Source organism: Calidris pugnax, unplaced genomic scaffold (assembly GCF_001431845.1).
Source record: "Calidris pugnax isolate Ruff unplaced genomic scaffold, ASM143184v1 scaffold207, whole genome shotgun sequence".
NCBI classification, from domain to species: Eukaryota; Metazoa; Chordata; class Aves; order Charadriiformes; family Scolopacidae; genus Calidris; species Calidris pugnax.
In genome coordinates, this window is record NW_015090931.1 from 798,812 (window position 1) to 817,187 (window position 18,376).

At 39.9% G+C, this 18,376-nt stretch overlaps 1 protein-coding gene across 2 annotated transcripts in view; it reads left to right on the forward strand.

Moving 5' to 3' along the window:
- PCSK5 (proprotein convertase subtilisin/kexin type 5) overlaps positions 1 to 18,376 on the forward strand; it is a 303,186-nt gene that overhangs the window by 504 nt on the left and 284,306 nt on the right. The window lies entirely within an intron of this gene.

The window sequence follows — 18,376 nt, forward strand, 5'->3', positions numbered from 1 at the left end:
GCCGGCGGGGAAGGGGAGCGTGCCCGAGGTGGTCCGGGGCCGTGGCGGGGGGTTGCCCCGGGGCCGGGAGCCGGCCCGCCCGCCGCCGCGGCCCGCGCTGGTGTCCCGCAGCCCGCCCGCTTCCCGCCGGGAGAGGAGAAGTGGGCTGCGGGATGCCGGCGCTGGAGGCAGAGCTTCCCCGGCCGGCGGCGGGCCCGTTGGGCAACACCTGGGGGCTGCGGAGCCTGCAGATGTTTTCTCTAGAAAAGAAAAAAAAAAAAGCCACCTGAGCCGGCTAGATCGGGAGATCGGCCCGTGAGAAAAATCTCGGATCCGGCTGGGTCCGGGAAGCACCTGGTTCTCGCTGGATCCCATCATGCTGAGAAATGCCCCGCTGGTGGGGCTAGGCAATGTGGCTATTTAAAACGTCCCAAGATCACTTCTTTCCTGGCAGAGTTCGTGAGCAGCATCATCTTAGGTTTTCCTGACAATTATCCTCAAAATATGAGTTGCATATGTAGGGTTTGGCAAGGTGAGTGCCTAAAAAATAAACGATTCCACCGCACACTTGAGTGCAAGCATCCAGGCACAGTCAACTACTAGACCGTAGTTTATACCGCATGAATTGAAAGTTTAGAAATGAGCACTTCCAGGTACAGAAGGCTTCATCTCATGCATGAGATTCACAAACAGGCAGCTGCGTTTATAGAGCAGGCCTTTTACATCAACCAGATCAAAGTGAGACCCAATTATTATTTGTGTTGTAGAATGGGTTCCCACATACTGCATCATTGACTCAAAAGTTTGAAGCGCGCATCTCAACTGTTCCCAGTCATTGCCAGCCTGAATAAGACAGCTGTGCTGTCTATTAAGATAAATAATTTACATAAGAAGAGCTGGAAAATGACACTGAGGTAGCACAAAACATGATGTGTAAAGACGCCATTACTTAGAAAGACTGCGTGTCAGCTTGCCTCTTGGAGCACTTGGGCAGGTAGGCACAGCTGGAGGCACAAAAATTCAGGAGGAAGTTTCGTGTCAAAATTGAATCCCCACCTTGAAACTACCATTCAGTAATCCAACCACAGAGTCTTTTTCATTGATGTCTTTCTTTTTTGTCTTGCATCTTTTGCTTAAGGTGTTTCTCTGTATCTGGGCTTTTATAGTGCCGAAATTAGCGACAATTAGTCAGTTGGAGGATGCCCTTCTTCCTCTTTTGTCAGGCCAGCTGGCTAACTCAGAGCCTGCTTTTCTATACCTTGCACATCCAAACCTCATGCTGAATTAAGAAAAAAATGTAGTAAGCTTCTATTGCTTCTTATGTGTCATTGAAAGTGCCACGTATACACCTATGAGATATTAATAATAGATACTTTACTGATCAGGTATACAGATGGGAATGAGAGAAAATAGATACTATAAATAATGAAAAACTGGAAAATAAATTACTCGGTATGCAGATGAAAAGACAGCATACGTGAAGGATACGTAACAGCGTATCAATACCATTGCTTAGTTATACAAATAGGGAGAGTGCAAGTAGAAGACAAATACAAGAATGCTAAATGATAGATGCATGAGCAAGAAAACTTGAGTAATAATATGAACTAGACTGATGGGTGATTTCTCGTCTTCTGGATTTAACCAGCCTTTAAGAACAAGATGCAGGTGGTGGGCCAACATAGAGCTCAGCACTCTACCATTACAGTTGCATAGACCCTAAGAAGTTGTGCATTTGCACAGTCTTACGCAGTTTCCTTTCATTGGTATCATTTTACAATGGCCAGTGTAAAGTTTCTGATAATTCCTTGCAAAATCATCTCCAAATGGTATTTCTGTGAAAGCATGTTCATTAGTATGTTGGTGGTCAGTCTAACATCTGTTCTTTTATTCCCAGCTAAGTGCTTATATAACTTTAATCAGTCTGACCTGGTCGCTAGGTAGAAGTTACAATTTGAGAATTCAGAGTTCATAAAACAATCCAAATGACTGTGGTTTGACCACACGTGGTTTATCATGCAAATATATCATTCAAACCCTGTGTAAAATAATTCTATAGCTGTATTTTTTGAAAATACAAAAAAATGTGCATAATTTTCTGTGAGGCTTATTGGTCACTCTTTGTAGACTGTATCACTTGGATAAGGAAGTTATCTTTACTAACTGATGTGTTCGATTTGCCCGTAACGGGGTTTTTGCATAAATTTCGAAAAGCAGGAGGATATTTGACACAGAACAGAAAGTGCAAAAGAATATGGGGATGGGGCAAGAATCTGCTTATTATTGAGAGACAATTACAAGCAATTTAAAACCTGTATTTGGTGTGAGATGTTGAAGGACAGTCTCTTAGCTGAATACAGTATGAAATCGTTGAGATAACCAGTAAGCAGAATTCTCTGTTAGAGACAGGACTTCACATGCTTAATGTCTGTATATTGTAGCAGACAATTAAACTTTGGTTTTGCAGATACTATCTCTTCTAGTTAAGCTGAAATATTATAATTAAAGCTGCAAGTGTCAGTAAGAGCTAAGCTGTTTACTTCTGCTTGAAGAAGGTAATTGCAAATCTCGTAAATCCAGAAATAATCTAAAATAAAAAAAACCTAGTGCATTAAGCATAATATTTTTGGTTAAATTAAATTTGTTAGCTCACCTTTAAGGGGAAAGTGCAAAAAGCTAAATCCAAATCCCACTACGTCTGACCCAAAGAACTGACTCAGTACAAATGACTCAGAAAAATAATGAAATCAAAATATTAAAGATAAGGGGTAGTGAAACTGTGTATAGAAGATGAAAGTTAAGTAGATGCAGTTGCACAGTTGCAAACTGGGAGTATTCTGACAACAGTTAATTGCGTGATTAGAGCTAAAGGGAATAGTAGAAAACAGAGGAGTTCTTATTCTTACCAACCACATTGTTAATTTTGCAGGTATTGAGATGCGAGGTGCTATGGAAGGGAGAGAGAGTTTAGGGTAGGTTAGGAGTAAAACAGCTAAGACTAGGCAATATGTGGGTGGTGTTTGTGGAAAAACGGCATTGAAAGGTACGTTAAGTTGATCAGTGGAGACAAGGCAGTAGACCCAGGAAGGCTGTGAATTGTAAACACCGGACAACATCCCTTCTCCCAGTTTTTGTTACTTGGTACATTCCTGGTAACAGGCAGAATTTAGCTTTCCCTTTTTTTTTGGTGCTTGTGTGATTTGGAGAATATCCAGTTGAGTCTTGAAATGCCTCTTAAGTCCATTTCCATCACCGTGGTAATGACAAAAGCCTACCTGAATGACCAGACAAGTCAGTCAGAAATAGATGGCAGAAAGGGATGTTAGAAAAGGCCTTGGGATCACCTGCTGGTGAGCAGTTGAAAACTCCCTCAAGTCACAGCTTCTGGTAAACTCCTGATGCGCTCAAATTTCTTCTGAGGTTTCCATCTCTTGTTACAAAAATGTGAAGCTTTAGCTTCTCTGCTTATTGAAAAGAAGAGTTTTCCATTAATTTTTAGGGGACACAGCACAACAGAGAAAGAATCCTCTTTTATTCTGTGTTTTCTCCAGGCTACGTATACTGGTTCTCATTTCCTACAAATTGCTCCAATGTATTTATCCTGTATTTCCTTACCATTACCAATGTGAAGTTGACATTAGACATAAAAGCTTGTTCTTCAAAGATACTTGAAACTCTTGCAGTGAATCTAGTGAGACTGTCATTAATTTTCTTCATCTATGGCTTGAAAAAGCGTAGAGCAGCAACGTAGTCCTATAATTCTATCAACTGTTACTCAGCTTCTATTGGAAAACTCTTTTCCCCACAGGACTGAATGAAGGTGCGTATCACAAAAACAGAGGCAGTAGATCCCTTTACTGATGGACAGAACTGGGCAGGATATCCTTTGGAAAGTCAGTAATTTTGATTGCTCCACTTAGTGCCACCAGTTTTGAGCTTCTGACTTAGACAGTAGGGCCTACTTGAGCTGACACTCAAATTAACAGGCCTTCATTTAAGGCTTGTTAAAGGCCTGTTCCATAACTTCAGACTTGCGTACTTGGTTACTGGTAATATCATTTCTGTGACAGAACCACAGCTGCATTAAAGAAGTTGGAGGAAACACAGTAAAGCATCAGTATAAGCTGCAAAAGAAGCGGCTCAAGATTTCCTGTGTTTCATTGGGCTTTAAAAATTACACAAACATGTAATATCAGGAGTTAAATGCATAGACTTGAATTTTCTTTCTTTTTTTTTTTTTTCTTTTCAAATTGCCTTGTATTGCAGGCATTTCTGGCCTACCCTTGAAATGCAATTAGTAGTTTCTCTAGCAAGCGAATCCTTGTCTCACATAAAAAAAAATGCCTCTGTTGTTTTCGCATGTCTTTTAAGAAAGTGATCTGGACTAGCAAGTCCTCTGGGACTGTGATAAGGTAGTATAGCAAATCAGCCAAGGAGTTGTTCTAAGTTACACGCTGGATGGAGCAACTTGGAGTATAACACATCCTCCAGCAGCTCCTTGCTGACATATTTTACCCCTTTATCTTGCAGTTGCTGCACTGAACAGACCTTTCTGTTAAACCAAAGTATCTGTTACTGACTTTTGGGAAAGTTTCTTCCACTGAACTGCTTAGCTGCTGAGGGTTAAACATACAGTCTGCGTAGCATTTTGTACAATTGGCATAAATATTATGACTGTTGGTAGCATGGAGATTTTTTACTGTACAGTGAAAGAGAGAAGCTTTCTTTTGATACAGCAATGAAAATTAAGGTATACTGATATGTCATCTTGATTCTTATGAATTTCCTCATTTCTTGTAAACACAGCTTCTCACTGGGTATAAATTTGTGGTTGGTGCTAAAATATTCTCAATAGACTGGAGAAAGAAACACCAGCTCATAGAGGGATGACTTGTGAAGCATCTGAGAAGCTGAGAATGCTACTCTGGTCTCTGATGCTGAAGGCTTTTGTGCTCTTGAGCTATTGATTTAAGCTTTTTCCCCTTACTTCCTCGTTTATCTAGATAAAAAAGGAGGAGCTCCAGTAACTGACTTTGGAACATGAGTTTATTTTAATTGAAATATGCGGGCTTCAAAATAAGGAAAGTTTTCTAGGTTTGTGCTATTCTAGAAAGGGGTACCTTATCAGTTTCAGGTTGCTTTTATCAGGCGCCAGAAGTTTCTCATTCAGGCAGGGAACTTTCATTGAAGATGCAGGAGAAACAAAAAACTGATACCCCAAAGATGATGGAAGAATGGAAGAGATAAAGATATCTTATCTGTGGTGCCAACAAGGGAGAGAAATGCTGCGTTAATTAGTATAGGAGCAAACTTTAGATCCTTCTATTCCTTTTTCTTTCTTAATTCTAGGCAGAGGCTGAGGATCAGCTGAGGGTCAGCACTTTTCCAGGTCACATCTTTCCTCTCTTAATTGTATTCTTCCAGTAATTTTTATTTTCTGGTCTCTTCCAGGGTCTAGTGGCCTACTGCCCACCCTTGGCAAGTGGGAGACTACCCCTTCCCTCCAATTTACTTCCTGCAGGGAATATGTGCTGTTTTGCCAAAAACCACCTAAGTGCACTAAGCTTGAGGTGTGGCCCAGGAGTCACTATTAGATATACTAATGTGTTTTTTGTTTGGATTAGTTGTTTGTTTGTTTGTGGTATTTTGTGTTTGGGTTTTTTTGTTGTTGTTTTTGTTGTTTAGGGGATATTTGGGTTTTTTTATTTATTAGGATTTTACAGATTTAAAGCCAGCAAATCATACAAGGAGTTAATAAATACTAGTTCATTTCAAACCTGAGGTTTCAGTGATGGCACAGAGAAGTTCTTGTGTAATAAGATCAATTGATCAGAAAGAATGGGAGGAATGGCTGTTTTCCATTTTCCAAATCTGTTCCTGATGGGAGGCAAATTTTGCAAACTAAGTAGCTGAAATTGGAAGACTAGAAAAAAAGCATTCCATTTAGAGAAAAGGGAACTTATTTTAAGATGAAGAGCCTAAAGTAAGGTTAGTGGCCTCAACAAAGGAAGGACTTTTTTACCATAATGTCCACCACCTTACATGGATGACTCCAAAAAAGCAGGATGGTGCTTCTCTGTGTGCAAAGAAGTTCAGCTACCCCAGAATAATAGATAGACAGTTAATAGAAAAGACATGCCCCTTAAGAGCCTGTGTGGTCACAACATTGAAACAGAATGTACTCTTACTAAAATTGTAATACCTGGGTTGAGTTTAATGAAGTCCTGGGTATTGAAGATGCAAGCATGAGGACTATACTATTAAAAGAATCAAAGCTAGGTGTACTCTAAGGTGTACTCTAAGCATATGCACATGCATATGTAATGCACAGATATGTTGCACAGATACATCAAGAAAGATTGAATTTTCTCATATTCTTGGCAGGAAAAAAAGGTACAATTAGGAACTGGTAGAGAATAACCACAAGATAGAAAGATCTTTGGAAAATGTAAGCACTGAAACAGAATTCTTGCAAATGCTCACATGCCAGAAAAATAGAAAACCAGCACATACTGGAGAACACAAAGAACATGGCATGGCTGATTACTTCATACTTAGCAGTCGTTCTCTTGTCTGTGCAGTTAAAAGTGGGAGAGAGGAGGGAGAGAGAGCAGAGCTTACTACTATTAAATGTGAGCTTTCATTAGGAATTGGATGAAAAAAAGGATGTGCCAAATGGGTTCTGGTAATAGAGGCAATCTAGTAGTCTTTGAGCATTGTTACAAAATGAGGGAAGATGAGACTCTTGTTTAACAACATAGCAGTCAAGCTACAAATTATGTGATGATTTTTTATTTAAAGCCCTTAGGCAAACACACACTAAATTATACTTTTAAGAACAACAATTAGTTGCAAGCCCAACTTACAAATGGCAATGCTTGTGGGAACTGTTCCTCTGAAACAAAATATGTAGAGAAGTGGACCAGGCTAGATTAAAATGCAAGAAGTAGAAGAAATCTGTAAAACATACTGAGGGAAATCAGTAGTGCGTAGGATAGAGTAGAATAGAATCAAATTGAATTGAATAATTTTGGTTGGACTAGACTTTTAAGATCATCAAGTCCAACCATTAACCTAACACTGCTAAGTTACCACTAAATCATGTCCCTCAGCACAGCATCTACATGTCTTTTAAATACTCCCAGAGATGATGACTCAGTCATTTCCTTGGGCACCCTGTTTCAATACTTGACAATCCATTCAGTGAAGAAAGTTTTCCTAATATCTGTTCTCAACCTCTTCTGGTGCAACTTGAAGCCGTTTCCACTTCTCCTATTTCCAGTTACTTGGGAGAGGAGGCCAACCCCCACCTCTCTACAGCCTCCTTCCAGGGAGTTGTACAGAGCAATAAGGTCTCCCTTCAGACTCCTTTTCTCCAGGCTAAACACCCCAGTTCCCAGACTTGTTTTATAGACCCGTCACCTGCTTTGTTGCTCTTCTTCAGATATGCACCTCAATGTCTTTCTTGTCATAAGGGGCCCAAAACTGAACACAGTATTTGAGGAGTGGCTTCACCAGTGCTGGGTACAGGGAGACGATCGCTTCCCTAGACCACATTATTTCTGATGCAGGCCAGGATGCTGTTGGCCTTCTTGGCCACCTGGGCACACTGCTGGCTCATATTCAGCTGGCCGTCAATCAACACCCCCAGGTCCTTTTCTGCCAGACAGCTTTCCAGATGCTCTTCCCCAAGCCTGTACTGCACTCCATGTAGCATTGCACACATGTTATTGTGACTCAAGTGCAGGACCCAGCACTTGTTGAACCTCATACCATTGGCCTTGGCCCATCGGTCCAGCCTGCCCAGATCCCTCTGTAGAGCCAGCCTTCCTGCTCTCAAGCAGGTCGACACTCCTGCCCAACTTGGTGTCATCTGCAAACTTACTGAGGGTGCACTCAGTCCCCTTATCCAGATCATTGATAAAGACATTGAAGAGAACCAGCCCCAGTACTGAGCCTGGCCCCTGAGGAACATCAGTTGTGACCAGCAACCAACTGGATTTAACTCCATTCACCACCACTCTTTGTGCCCAGCCACTGAGCCAGTTTTTCACCCAGAGAAGCATACGCCCATCCAAGCCATAAGCAGGCGGTTTCTGCAGGACTATGCTGTGGGAAACAGTGTTGAAGGTTTTGCTAGAGTCAAGGTAAAGGATATCCACAGCCTTTACCTCATCCACTAAGCAGATCACCTTGTCACAGAAGTTCATCAGGTTAGTTAAGCAGCACCTGTGTTTCTTGAACCCATGTTGACAGAGCATGATCGCCTGGTTGTGTCGTACATGGCATGGAATGGCACTCAGGATGATCTGTTCCATGACCTTCCCAGGCAGCAAGGTCAGACCAACAGGCCTGTAGTTCTGCGGATCCCCCTTCCGGCCCTTCTTGTAGATGGGCATCACATTTGCTAGCCTCCAGTCAACTGGGACCTTCCTGGTTAGCCCACCCTGCTACTAAAGGATGGGAAATGGCCTGGTGAGTACTTCCACCAGGTCCCTTAGTACCCTCGGGTGGATCTCATCCAGCCCCGTAGACCTGTGTGTGTTTAGGTAGTGTAGCAGTTTGCTAACCCTTTCCCCTTTGGATTATGGGGGCTTCATTCTGCTCCCCACCCCTGTCTACTAGCTCAGGGACCTGAGAACAATTGGTCTTTACTATTAAAGACTGAGACAAAGACAGCATTCAGTACCTGAGCCTTTTCTTCATCCTTTTTCATTATGTTTCCCCCCTGATCCAGTAAAGGATGGAGATTCTCCTTAGCTTTCCATTTGCTGTTAATGTATTTATAGAAACATTTTTAGTGTCTTTTATGGCAGCAGCCCAATTAAGTTCTAGTTGGGCTTTTGCCCTTTTAATTTTCTCTCTACGTGGCCTCACAAAATCTTTGTAATCTTCCTGAGTGGCCTGCCCCTTCTTCCATAGGCAATAACTTTCCTTTTCTTGCTGCGTGAGTTCCGTCCAAAACTGCAGGTTTACCCAGCTCATACTTGTTCCCCACCACCTTGTCATATAACACATGAGGACAGCTTGCTCCTGCACTTAAAGGTTTACCGATTGAAGAATGTTCATCCTTCCTGGACTCCTTTGCCCTTCAGGACTGCCTCCCAAGGGAGTCTGTCAACCAGTCTCCTAAATAGGTCTAAGTCTGCCCTCCATAAGTCCAAGGTGGCATTCCTTCTGACTGCCCTCCTTACTTCTTCAAGAATTTAAAACTATCATTTCATGATCACTATGCCATCATATCACTATGTGGTCATGTCTGGTATGATGTGACCTCTGGCTGACAGTTGTACAAGTGAAAGACAGGGAGGACATCACTGCAGATCTGTTTGTCCATCACAGTGGCCTTGGCAAGGATCAGATATGCCCACATCTTTCGTGGCAGATATTTAACCAGTTTTTGAATGTACTCAGTAAGGAAGCTCCACATGCTGGGGCATGGTTAATTCTAGTGGCTCATTATAGTCTTCATCCTGGTGAAGTCTAAGCTTTTGTTGTCTTCTGCAGTTTAAAGACTCTGTTTCTTGTTTTCTCTATGAACATAAAGTGTAGCAACATCAGAGAAGATGTAGCATTCCACTCTTCCTGCCCCACTTTTGTCTTTTTTCATCCAAGCCCAGTTCTTTCCCTTGTTTCACATAGCTCATGCTTTCACTGATCAGTCTTGCTGTTTGACTGGTGTTTCTAAGTGATCCTCACCAGCTTGAGCAAGAAGCTGCTAGAGCATTACAGCTGAGTACAGCGCAAGGATTCCTTCAGTTGTCTTCAGGACAGCACTCCTATTTATGTAGCTCATTGTGGTTTTTGGCTATCCTGTAACTGTGTGACATTGTTAACTTAGTTCAGCTTGTGAACTGCTATGATTCATAGATTGATTCTGCCAAATTCTTAGCCCCTTGTTCTCCAGCCTGAATTTGTCTTGTAGATTATTGTTAATTAGTTGTAGTACTATGCGTATGCCTTTGCTGAATCCTGCCCTATTTTTCCAGATCTCGTTTTACAGTGTCAGTTTGTTCCGAATTCTGTTCCTGCCCCTCAGTGTGCTTTCAGATCCTTTCTGCTTCTTCACGTATGTTATGTTTAATGGGTGTATTTCTTATGCCAATATTCACATCACTAGTTGAAATACAGAACAAAACAGTTTTTAGAGCAACTTTGGCAGGTAGTCATTTGCAGCCCTGCTGTAATAAATAGGTATACCAATGTTGCTTACATAGTTTTAACCTACTATTCCATAGCTAATTTTGTACCCGACTTCAGGAATGCGAAGGGGCCTGTCATTCAAGTAGTACTTGAAGATAGATACAGTTTTTAATTTGCGAAGTATCGGCTCGAAATAAATGCAAAAATCACAAGGATATTGGATTGGGCTATATCATCAGTGACTGAAAATGTATACCTTAGGGGGGTCATAAGTGGATTTTTTACACCAGTTTTAAACAAGTCTAATAAGTTTTAGAAATGGCTTTGTTACTTGTCGTCAATCTGGAAAGTTTTTTTTTTCCCCACTGACTTCCGAATTATAGACCAAATTTAGTCATAGACAGTATATATCTGGTTTTGTGCTTGTGGCTTTTTTGTTTTTCCCTCCCTATTTGCGTCAATCTGGAAAGTTTTTTTTTTCCCCACTGACTTCCGAATTATAGACCAAATTTAGTCATAGACAGTATATATCTGGTTTTGTGCTTGTGGCTTGTCTGTTTCTCCAGCACATTTGCAGGGGGAACCAGCCTTCTCTTTTGCTTCTGTAGCTTCTGGTTTCCTATTAGAAGATAGGCTTCCCACTCCCACAGTCATCCCAGTTGCTGTGTTTTGTTTGACATATGTTTGCTGTGACCAAAAAAGATGGCCAGCTTGTATACATCCTCTCCATTGCTTTGTACAATGTCATAAATAATTCTCTAGACGTTGTCAGGCAAGATATTTCCAGTATCACATTTGCATGTTTTGCAGCTATGTTCTATTGTTCTGTGATTGGCCAGATTTCTCTTCCTCTCCAAATGATGAATTGTAAAATCACAAAATGGGGAGAAATATATGTCAGCCATGGATGTGAATAAATCATGTGGTCCCTAGTGAGGAGCTGTGGTGCTCTTTGTCACCTGCCAAACACAGGAAAAAATATGATCAAACAGAATCCTACTTGCCAGAGATATATAGCTTAAGACAGTAAGTGATTATTTGACAACATGCTGGACCCAATTTGATTGATATTTGAAGAATGAAAAACTCTTTGGATTGAAATGTTGGCAAGTCCAGAAGAGCATCAGAGTTACACCATGAAATCCTGCCAGCATAGCTTGTTGTGGAAATTCTTGTGGATTACGTGATAGTGTGTAATGGAGATGAGATTGTAAAAGGCACGTTATCTGGGCATGATCATGGATTATCTGGTTCTATACAAATTAAGATAGGGAAAAATCCTCAGCATGGATTCTTCTATATAGAAGGAATCTGATCCCACGGGGCAGCATGCTTCCAAATGAGGTGTAGCCATCAGCAAGGCACCATTTTTGGTGAAGTTACGGTTTTTCTCCCATTTTTTTTTAATTTTTAGAGATGTTTAGGGAATAGGACTCATTTATGTTTGTTTTCCAGGGCCAAACTGAATCTGTAGAGATGTTACAAGACACAGTTAAAACCTTTGCTATGTTCTTGTATTTATTCTTGTTCAAACTGGAATAAAACTGTTTTGTCCAAGAGAACTTAGTGGGCAGTGAAAGTTACTGAGTGGTGCTATGTCACTGAAATTCAAGCCTAGAATTGGATAATGAATTGGATAAACAGGAATGAAAGTTCATGCTGTGTCACACGTCTAAAGCCAGTAGTATGACATCTAGGGCATAGAGAAGTAGTTCCTTTAACATTTTTGTTCACATGAACAGCCTTTATTCAAATAGACCTATAAGGATACAAGACCATTCTGGGTTAGTTAGAAGATCCATCTAGCCTACATGTGTATTGCAGTGGTGTTGAGCTACTGTCTGTGGGAGAGAATGAACAAAACAAGCATCTGATGCTTCTCCTTAACTCTCCCTTTGACTGTTTTCAGCTCAGGAGACTACCTGATCTGGATATGGTTTCTGTGTACTTAGAAATTGTTGATGTTTTTTTGTCCAGACAGTTGTCCAGTCTTTCAAATAAAAGTCAGCTTTCAGCATCTGTAATATTCTTTGGCAAGGATTTTAAAAGTTTTCTACTTCACTGCATGAGGAACCACCTCTCTTTTGCTTGTTACTTATTAGCTTCGTTTGATGGCTACTGAAAGAGAAAGTCAATCTCTGTCCACTTTTACGCCATACATGATTTTTTATTTTTCTCATATTTTCCCCTAAATTGTGTCATATCTAGACTGAAGAGTCTTGGTTCGCCTACCTGTTCCCCATACAGACGGTGTACTATACCTTTCTCCATCCTTCTATTCCCTGTTGGAAACTTTTAAACTGTACTATGTCTTTGAATAGTGGGGCCTAGAGTGTGGCAACACCTTGGATTATTCATAGAGTGCAATGTTCTCTGCTTTATTCTCCACATTTTTAGTGATCATGTCTGCTCTGTCATTTGCTGTTGGGACTCCTGCCGTGCTGAGTTTCCATTAGTTTGCCGTAACCCTGGGAGTATCACTCCTCAGTGGTACCGGGCAGCTCAAAACAGTTCATTATTGCGTCAGGTTAGGTTTTTATACCAGTTCATCCACATTTGTCTACATTTGATTTCACTTGCCATTTTAATGTCATCACTCAATTTTGCAGGGTCCTTCTGCAGCTCATACAATTAGCTACAGTCTTTAAATCTGTGATTGTTAACAATAGCTGACACATACACCTCATTGCTTACTCCCTTTTCCATGTAATAGTGTAGGTCCCAGAAGAAATTCTGCCATGGACCCCAGCAGAAATCCAGCAGAAAGCTCCACTCATTTTCAGAAGCTAATTGCTTTTTAATAAACAAATAACTAATTACTCCTAAGCTTTGGTTTCAGTCTTTTTACTGATTGCTTACTTCTGCAAAGACCTTAGGCCTTATGGCTTCTTAAATTCTTAAAAGCTGTTGAAAAAAAACATTGTCAAAAGGCTTTTGTAAGTCTAGCCATAGTATATCTATCTACATGTCTTTATCTATATGCTTGACCTCTTCAAAGAACACTAATAAATTTGTAAAGCAGAATTTTCCTTTATTTAACTACTTCCAAACCAGTCCTTCTTTATTCTAGCATCCATTAACTATCTTATTTCTTAGTTTCTACTCCTTTGCCTAAAATGACTTGCACGTTCATAGTGCTTCAGATCCCCTTTTAAAAACTGAACATCACATTTGTCACCCAGCTGTTCTGAAATGTGAATGTGAAAACTGTTCTTAAGTGCGAGATTTCATGCCACTGCTCCTATTGCTTTCAATTACTTTAATTTACTGAGTGTTTTTCTTCAGCTGTTTCATCCATATTCCTTTCACACTCAGAACTGTAGAATGTTTGTACGTCAAGTATCATATCTTGAATAACCCATCTGAGCTGAACTGAAGCAAACAAATCAATCAAATGCTAAACTTTGAAAAAAATTCGATGCTTTGTGAGTATGCGGGGCTCCAGTGAGCCAAGCATGAATGGACAGCAATGGCAGGGCTTTAAGCTGAGAGAGTTCCCCTCCCCCTCTTGGAAATGAGTAGCGCTGCTTGCCCACAGGAATAGACTGCAGAATAAGCTGTTTTCTCTTGAGCAGCCAAGCCCTGTCCTGCGTGAGAAGCAGTAGTTCTACCAGTTGGGAGCCGACGTACATACGTGAACAGTGGATTTACAGGTCAGATTAGCTCTTTCTGCTTTTAAAGGGAAACACTGGTCTATGAAATTTAGCTAAGAAAAGTATTCGGTTGTAGTTTGTAGGGGCCTCAACAGCCTTTTAGTATGAATATATTGCATTTACAGGTACACTGATTGTATCAGGAAGTCTGACAAACCAGATGTGTCCCATCGCCACACAAGAAAAGCTCCATCCCTAACTAGCATGGCAGTATTAACTATGATAGTTTTTTTCAGTTTTCCTCTGGAAGGATTTGCTCCTCGTAAGCCAAATCATTCCTCTTTCTTGGGTTGGAAGCACAACATTAGTATGATTTTATTCACATCTGTTTGAAGTAGAAGGTCATATCCAGAGAGGGTGTGTATGACAATGAGATTTCCTTGACATTCTTGACACATGTCCATCTCTGCATTACTGTCATTACTCCTTTCTGCCTGTCTGATAAAGTGACACCTTTGCTTCGGCTCACAGAAGTTTAAATATCCATGGTTAGTGAATGAACTCCTCCTGATAATTCTGAGGCTAGTGCATGATGATCGTGGCCAACTAATAAATCACAAAGCCATCGCCTGGAAAAACGGTAACTGGAGTTAAACAGGGCTGCTGAGCCTTGCTTTCTAAAAGAATTAACCATCCCATGACCTAAAGGGGCTCTGGACTATGTTGGCATCACAGGTGTTGCCAATACATGTTTTTACTGTTGAAACAGACTGCTCTTCTGGAAGCTTTATTGTAGATAAATACCATTTCTATCTTACAAAATTGGAGTAATTTCCACTTCTTGCCTGCCAACTACGAATATTAATCTGACATGCTTAACTGCACAATGAGTAATTCCAGTGGTGGCTGAAATCTATGTTGATTTCCTGATGTTTCTGATCTTGTCGGACTCATTTTATGTGAAAACATATGTTTCAAAATGGAAATGCAAAACCATTTATAAAGAAGAATACATAGTTTTATCCAATGCATACATAGTTTTATCCAATGCATTGCTGCCATTCTACCTGACCAACTTTTCCCTATTTCAGTGTTTTTTCCAGTGTATTAAACAAATATACAGTAGAAACATTTCTCCTTTTTTCAAGAAAATCTACTTTCAGGTGTGCAGCTAAGCATTCACTCAGCCCTCAGGTTGTAAGATTCTGCTCTCCAAACAAGAATGCCTCCAAGCAATATTCTTTAAACGTGTGAAATGGAGAGTATATGAAATCTGTGACCTGTTTTTCTTTGGTTTTAGTAAATTTTAACTATTTCATCATGAGGTAGATACCAGTTCTTCTTGACTTTTCCCTGTAGTCTGAAGTAATTTAGAAGCTGGTATATGAATCTAGATATTAGGATACTATCTTCATCTAAAATGTAGGCCTCACGGAGGACTGGATTAAAGCAAAAATAAGTGTTTCTTCATTACATGCTTATTGCAGCTCCCATTAAATACAGTGGAAGAGCCCACTGATTCCAGTGAAAGCTGAATTGAACTGTAGTCTCTCTTTGGGCACTATGGAAGTTTGTACAGCAGGAGAACCCTGAATATCTCTGAATTAATACATCATAATTTTTTGTTGTTGTTGTGGTTGCAAATAGCTTCTTTAAGGGGAATATCGTATGACTATGCTAGAATTAGCAGTCTCTTCGTGTACTGTACTATTTTTTTGGAATCCTCGCTAAATGTTAGTTATAGTGATGTTGGTGTTTCCTTTCTCACTAGGTTTGAATGGTACATTATGCAGTCATTTTGGGCATTATATTTGGTCTTGTTTGCTTACTTACTTGCTTTAGATCCTGTCAAAAAGAGAAATGTTTTTGTTTTCATACTATTAAAATTAAGAAACAATAAGATCTTCTCCAGAAACTGTTACTCATATGAATAATTATTGCACAAGTTTTTTTATCAAAATCACTGACGTTACATGCGGTTGTGGAGACTGCTTACATAAATAATCGTTACTGGCAAACCTTTTACATAAAAAAATGTATAAACTTTGGTTAGCTCTGACATTAGCCAGATAAGTTAGGCGAATGTATGAGCATCATGCCTAGTTCTGGACAAGTTGCATGCTTCTCTGTATTCAGTTAAGCATGTTGTACAGAGTAGAAGATCATCAGACTTTGATAAAGTACAAAGTTGAGGACATACCATCTAGGTCCACTGTAAAAGAGCGTTGAATTTAGTGCCTGCACATACCACGTAGATGAACTTAACTCAGCCCTAGATATTCCTATGAGTCACTTCTTTATTACTCTTCAGTAAATTATATTGGTGATAGAGGAGGAAATTGCTTAAATCAAGTCTCATGAGAAAGTCAGTTAAATGAAAACACTGTATTTACTATGGCCAATAAGAGCTGAATTCAGATTTGTAAGACAAAGTACAGCGTGAAAAGGTTTATTGCTGGCAATATAAATGTTCACTGGAAACAATATGACTACTGTAGGTCAGTGCATTAGTCATTTTGAATGTTATAAACTCTCTTGCTATTAATGTGCTTAAGAGTTTTATACTGATGTTTAAATAACTGGATAAAGATATAACAGTATATCTAACTTGGTGCCTAGTTCTTAAATCTTTTACTCATACAAGTAACCCCATTAGATTTGATTGCCCTTGATTTATGCCTCTTAAATTCCATTAGCTTCAACAGAGGTATTTCTGATTTATGGTTTTGTAAATGAGAAGGGACTTGGTCCCACTGGGACTAAGTAGATGTTTACAAGTTTCAGGACAAGGGATGATGGCTGTTAAATATTTCATGATTGAGATTTAGAAGGAAATGAATGTGAACGTTTGTTAAAAAATAAAACTTATTTCTTAACTTCCCTTTATACTGTTTGCATTATTGAAATAGTAGTGTCAGAACTTTGTCAAGACTCATTCTTACGCTTTATTATAATTATTTATCAGAGAGTACAGATTACAAAGAAACAATAATCCCTAGACTCTGGAGTAGCTAATAATGTATGGAATATGGTGGTTCTGTTTGCTACTTAAATAAAAACTTGTGGTACTGCATGAGTACCCATCCTTATTCTCTCATCATTCTACATTTGTTCAGGGATACAACATGAAATAGGATTGGAAGTCAATTTAATAGTGGTAAAGCTCATTTCAGGTGATGCAATATGTCATCTAGATATTTTAAATTGCAGAGTAGTGATTTAGGAAAGGGAAAAAAAGATTTCAGAAGGCAGTGGCAATGTAGTTGACCCCTCAAAATGTTAAAGGTATTCGTTTCCTATTCGATGGCTTCATTATGAGGGCTGTTTACTGAAACAAACATTACCGTATTGCCTAACAGCTTCTTTGCAGATACAAACAACGTTTGTTATGACTTGAACTTGCAATGCATGATGATGTGTTGAAGTCACTTGAAATATTGCAGAAGTTAAGTTTGTTCATACAGCAGAAAATAAATACACTTTGTTGCACTCATTTTTACTTGCAGAAATAAGGTGGTGACTCATTGGGCTTCACAAAAAGGGGCATGAACTACCAGTTTACATTGAACTGCTTTCTGTATTGAAAAGAAACAATAGAAAAGATTAATGGGAATGAAGGCAGTAATTGATTTCCTTTTGAGAATTGTCATTAAATGTGTAACGTTGCCCTGCAACTGCAAACCCACGGTCACAGGTTGCTGAGCAACCTTGCATTGCTTTATTTGATAGGGACATGAACTTGCCAATTCCTGTGATGCCTCAAAGTGAAGCTCGCAGTGACACTGCAGTTGCAATTATTAACGCGCATCGTTGTACTTGAATTGTCACATTTCACGTGACAGCGGTGGAAATGGCTTCCTTTGCCATCTCCCACCAACTCTTTTAGGCTAATATATCTGCTGGAAGACCAAACCTTCATACAAAACCACTTCATACAAAAACCTTCCCCCTCCCTCTTGCCGCTCCCCCCTCCCCCCCAATAATTAAGGACTCTGTGTTCATTAATTTTTAGCTACTTTTTTGAATGTTGTTCTTGTAGTCACAACCTGTTTATCAGTCCTAGAGAGAAGGAAGCTCTTCCTTTCTGACTTTAAAAGAAAAGGCTTCAATTACTATAGTGAGATCAGTTTCATTTTAATGTTTGAACGATCAACATAGTGCCCAGGTGTCTTTCGCTAATCACATTTTATTCATTCTAACTTTCACTGAGGGCACATTTGTATGGCCCTTCTCTGGGGCAGTGGTACCACGTAGCACATGTTCAGAGGGTGCTGATGCACAGCACAGTTCAGATTCAAGGAGGGTACCAGCTTTTCCCCCTCCTCTAAAGCCTGATGCGTGTTCTTGTTCTCACACCTGCAAGAGAGAAAGGTAGGGGCCAGGCTCAGCCTCTGCTTCTGTTGTAATTTTTGGAAGGAGTATGTATTTACTGTGGTCTCATATGACCTGTGGTGTATAAGGTACAATTCTCTTCACTGCTCATCCATGTAAGACTCAAACATGTTCACCTGGTCTTTATTCAGGCAGCTTTTTATTGGCTTTATTTACCCGATGGGTATCTTCGGGATTTATCTTTTTATGATTTGATTTCAGTATTCTTATTTTTTTTTCCTGCACTTTTAGAAGTAGCATTGTTTGTAATTAAATATGATCAAAGTGTA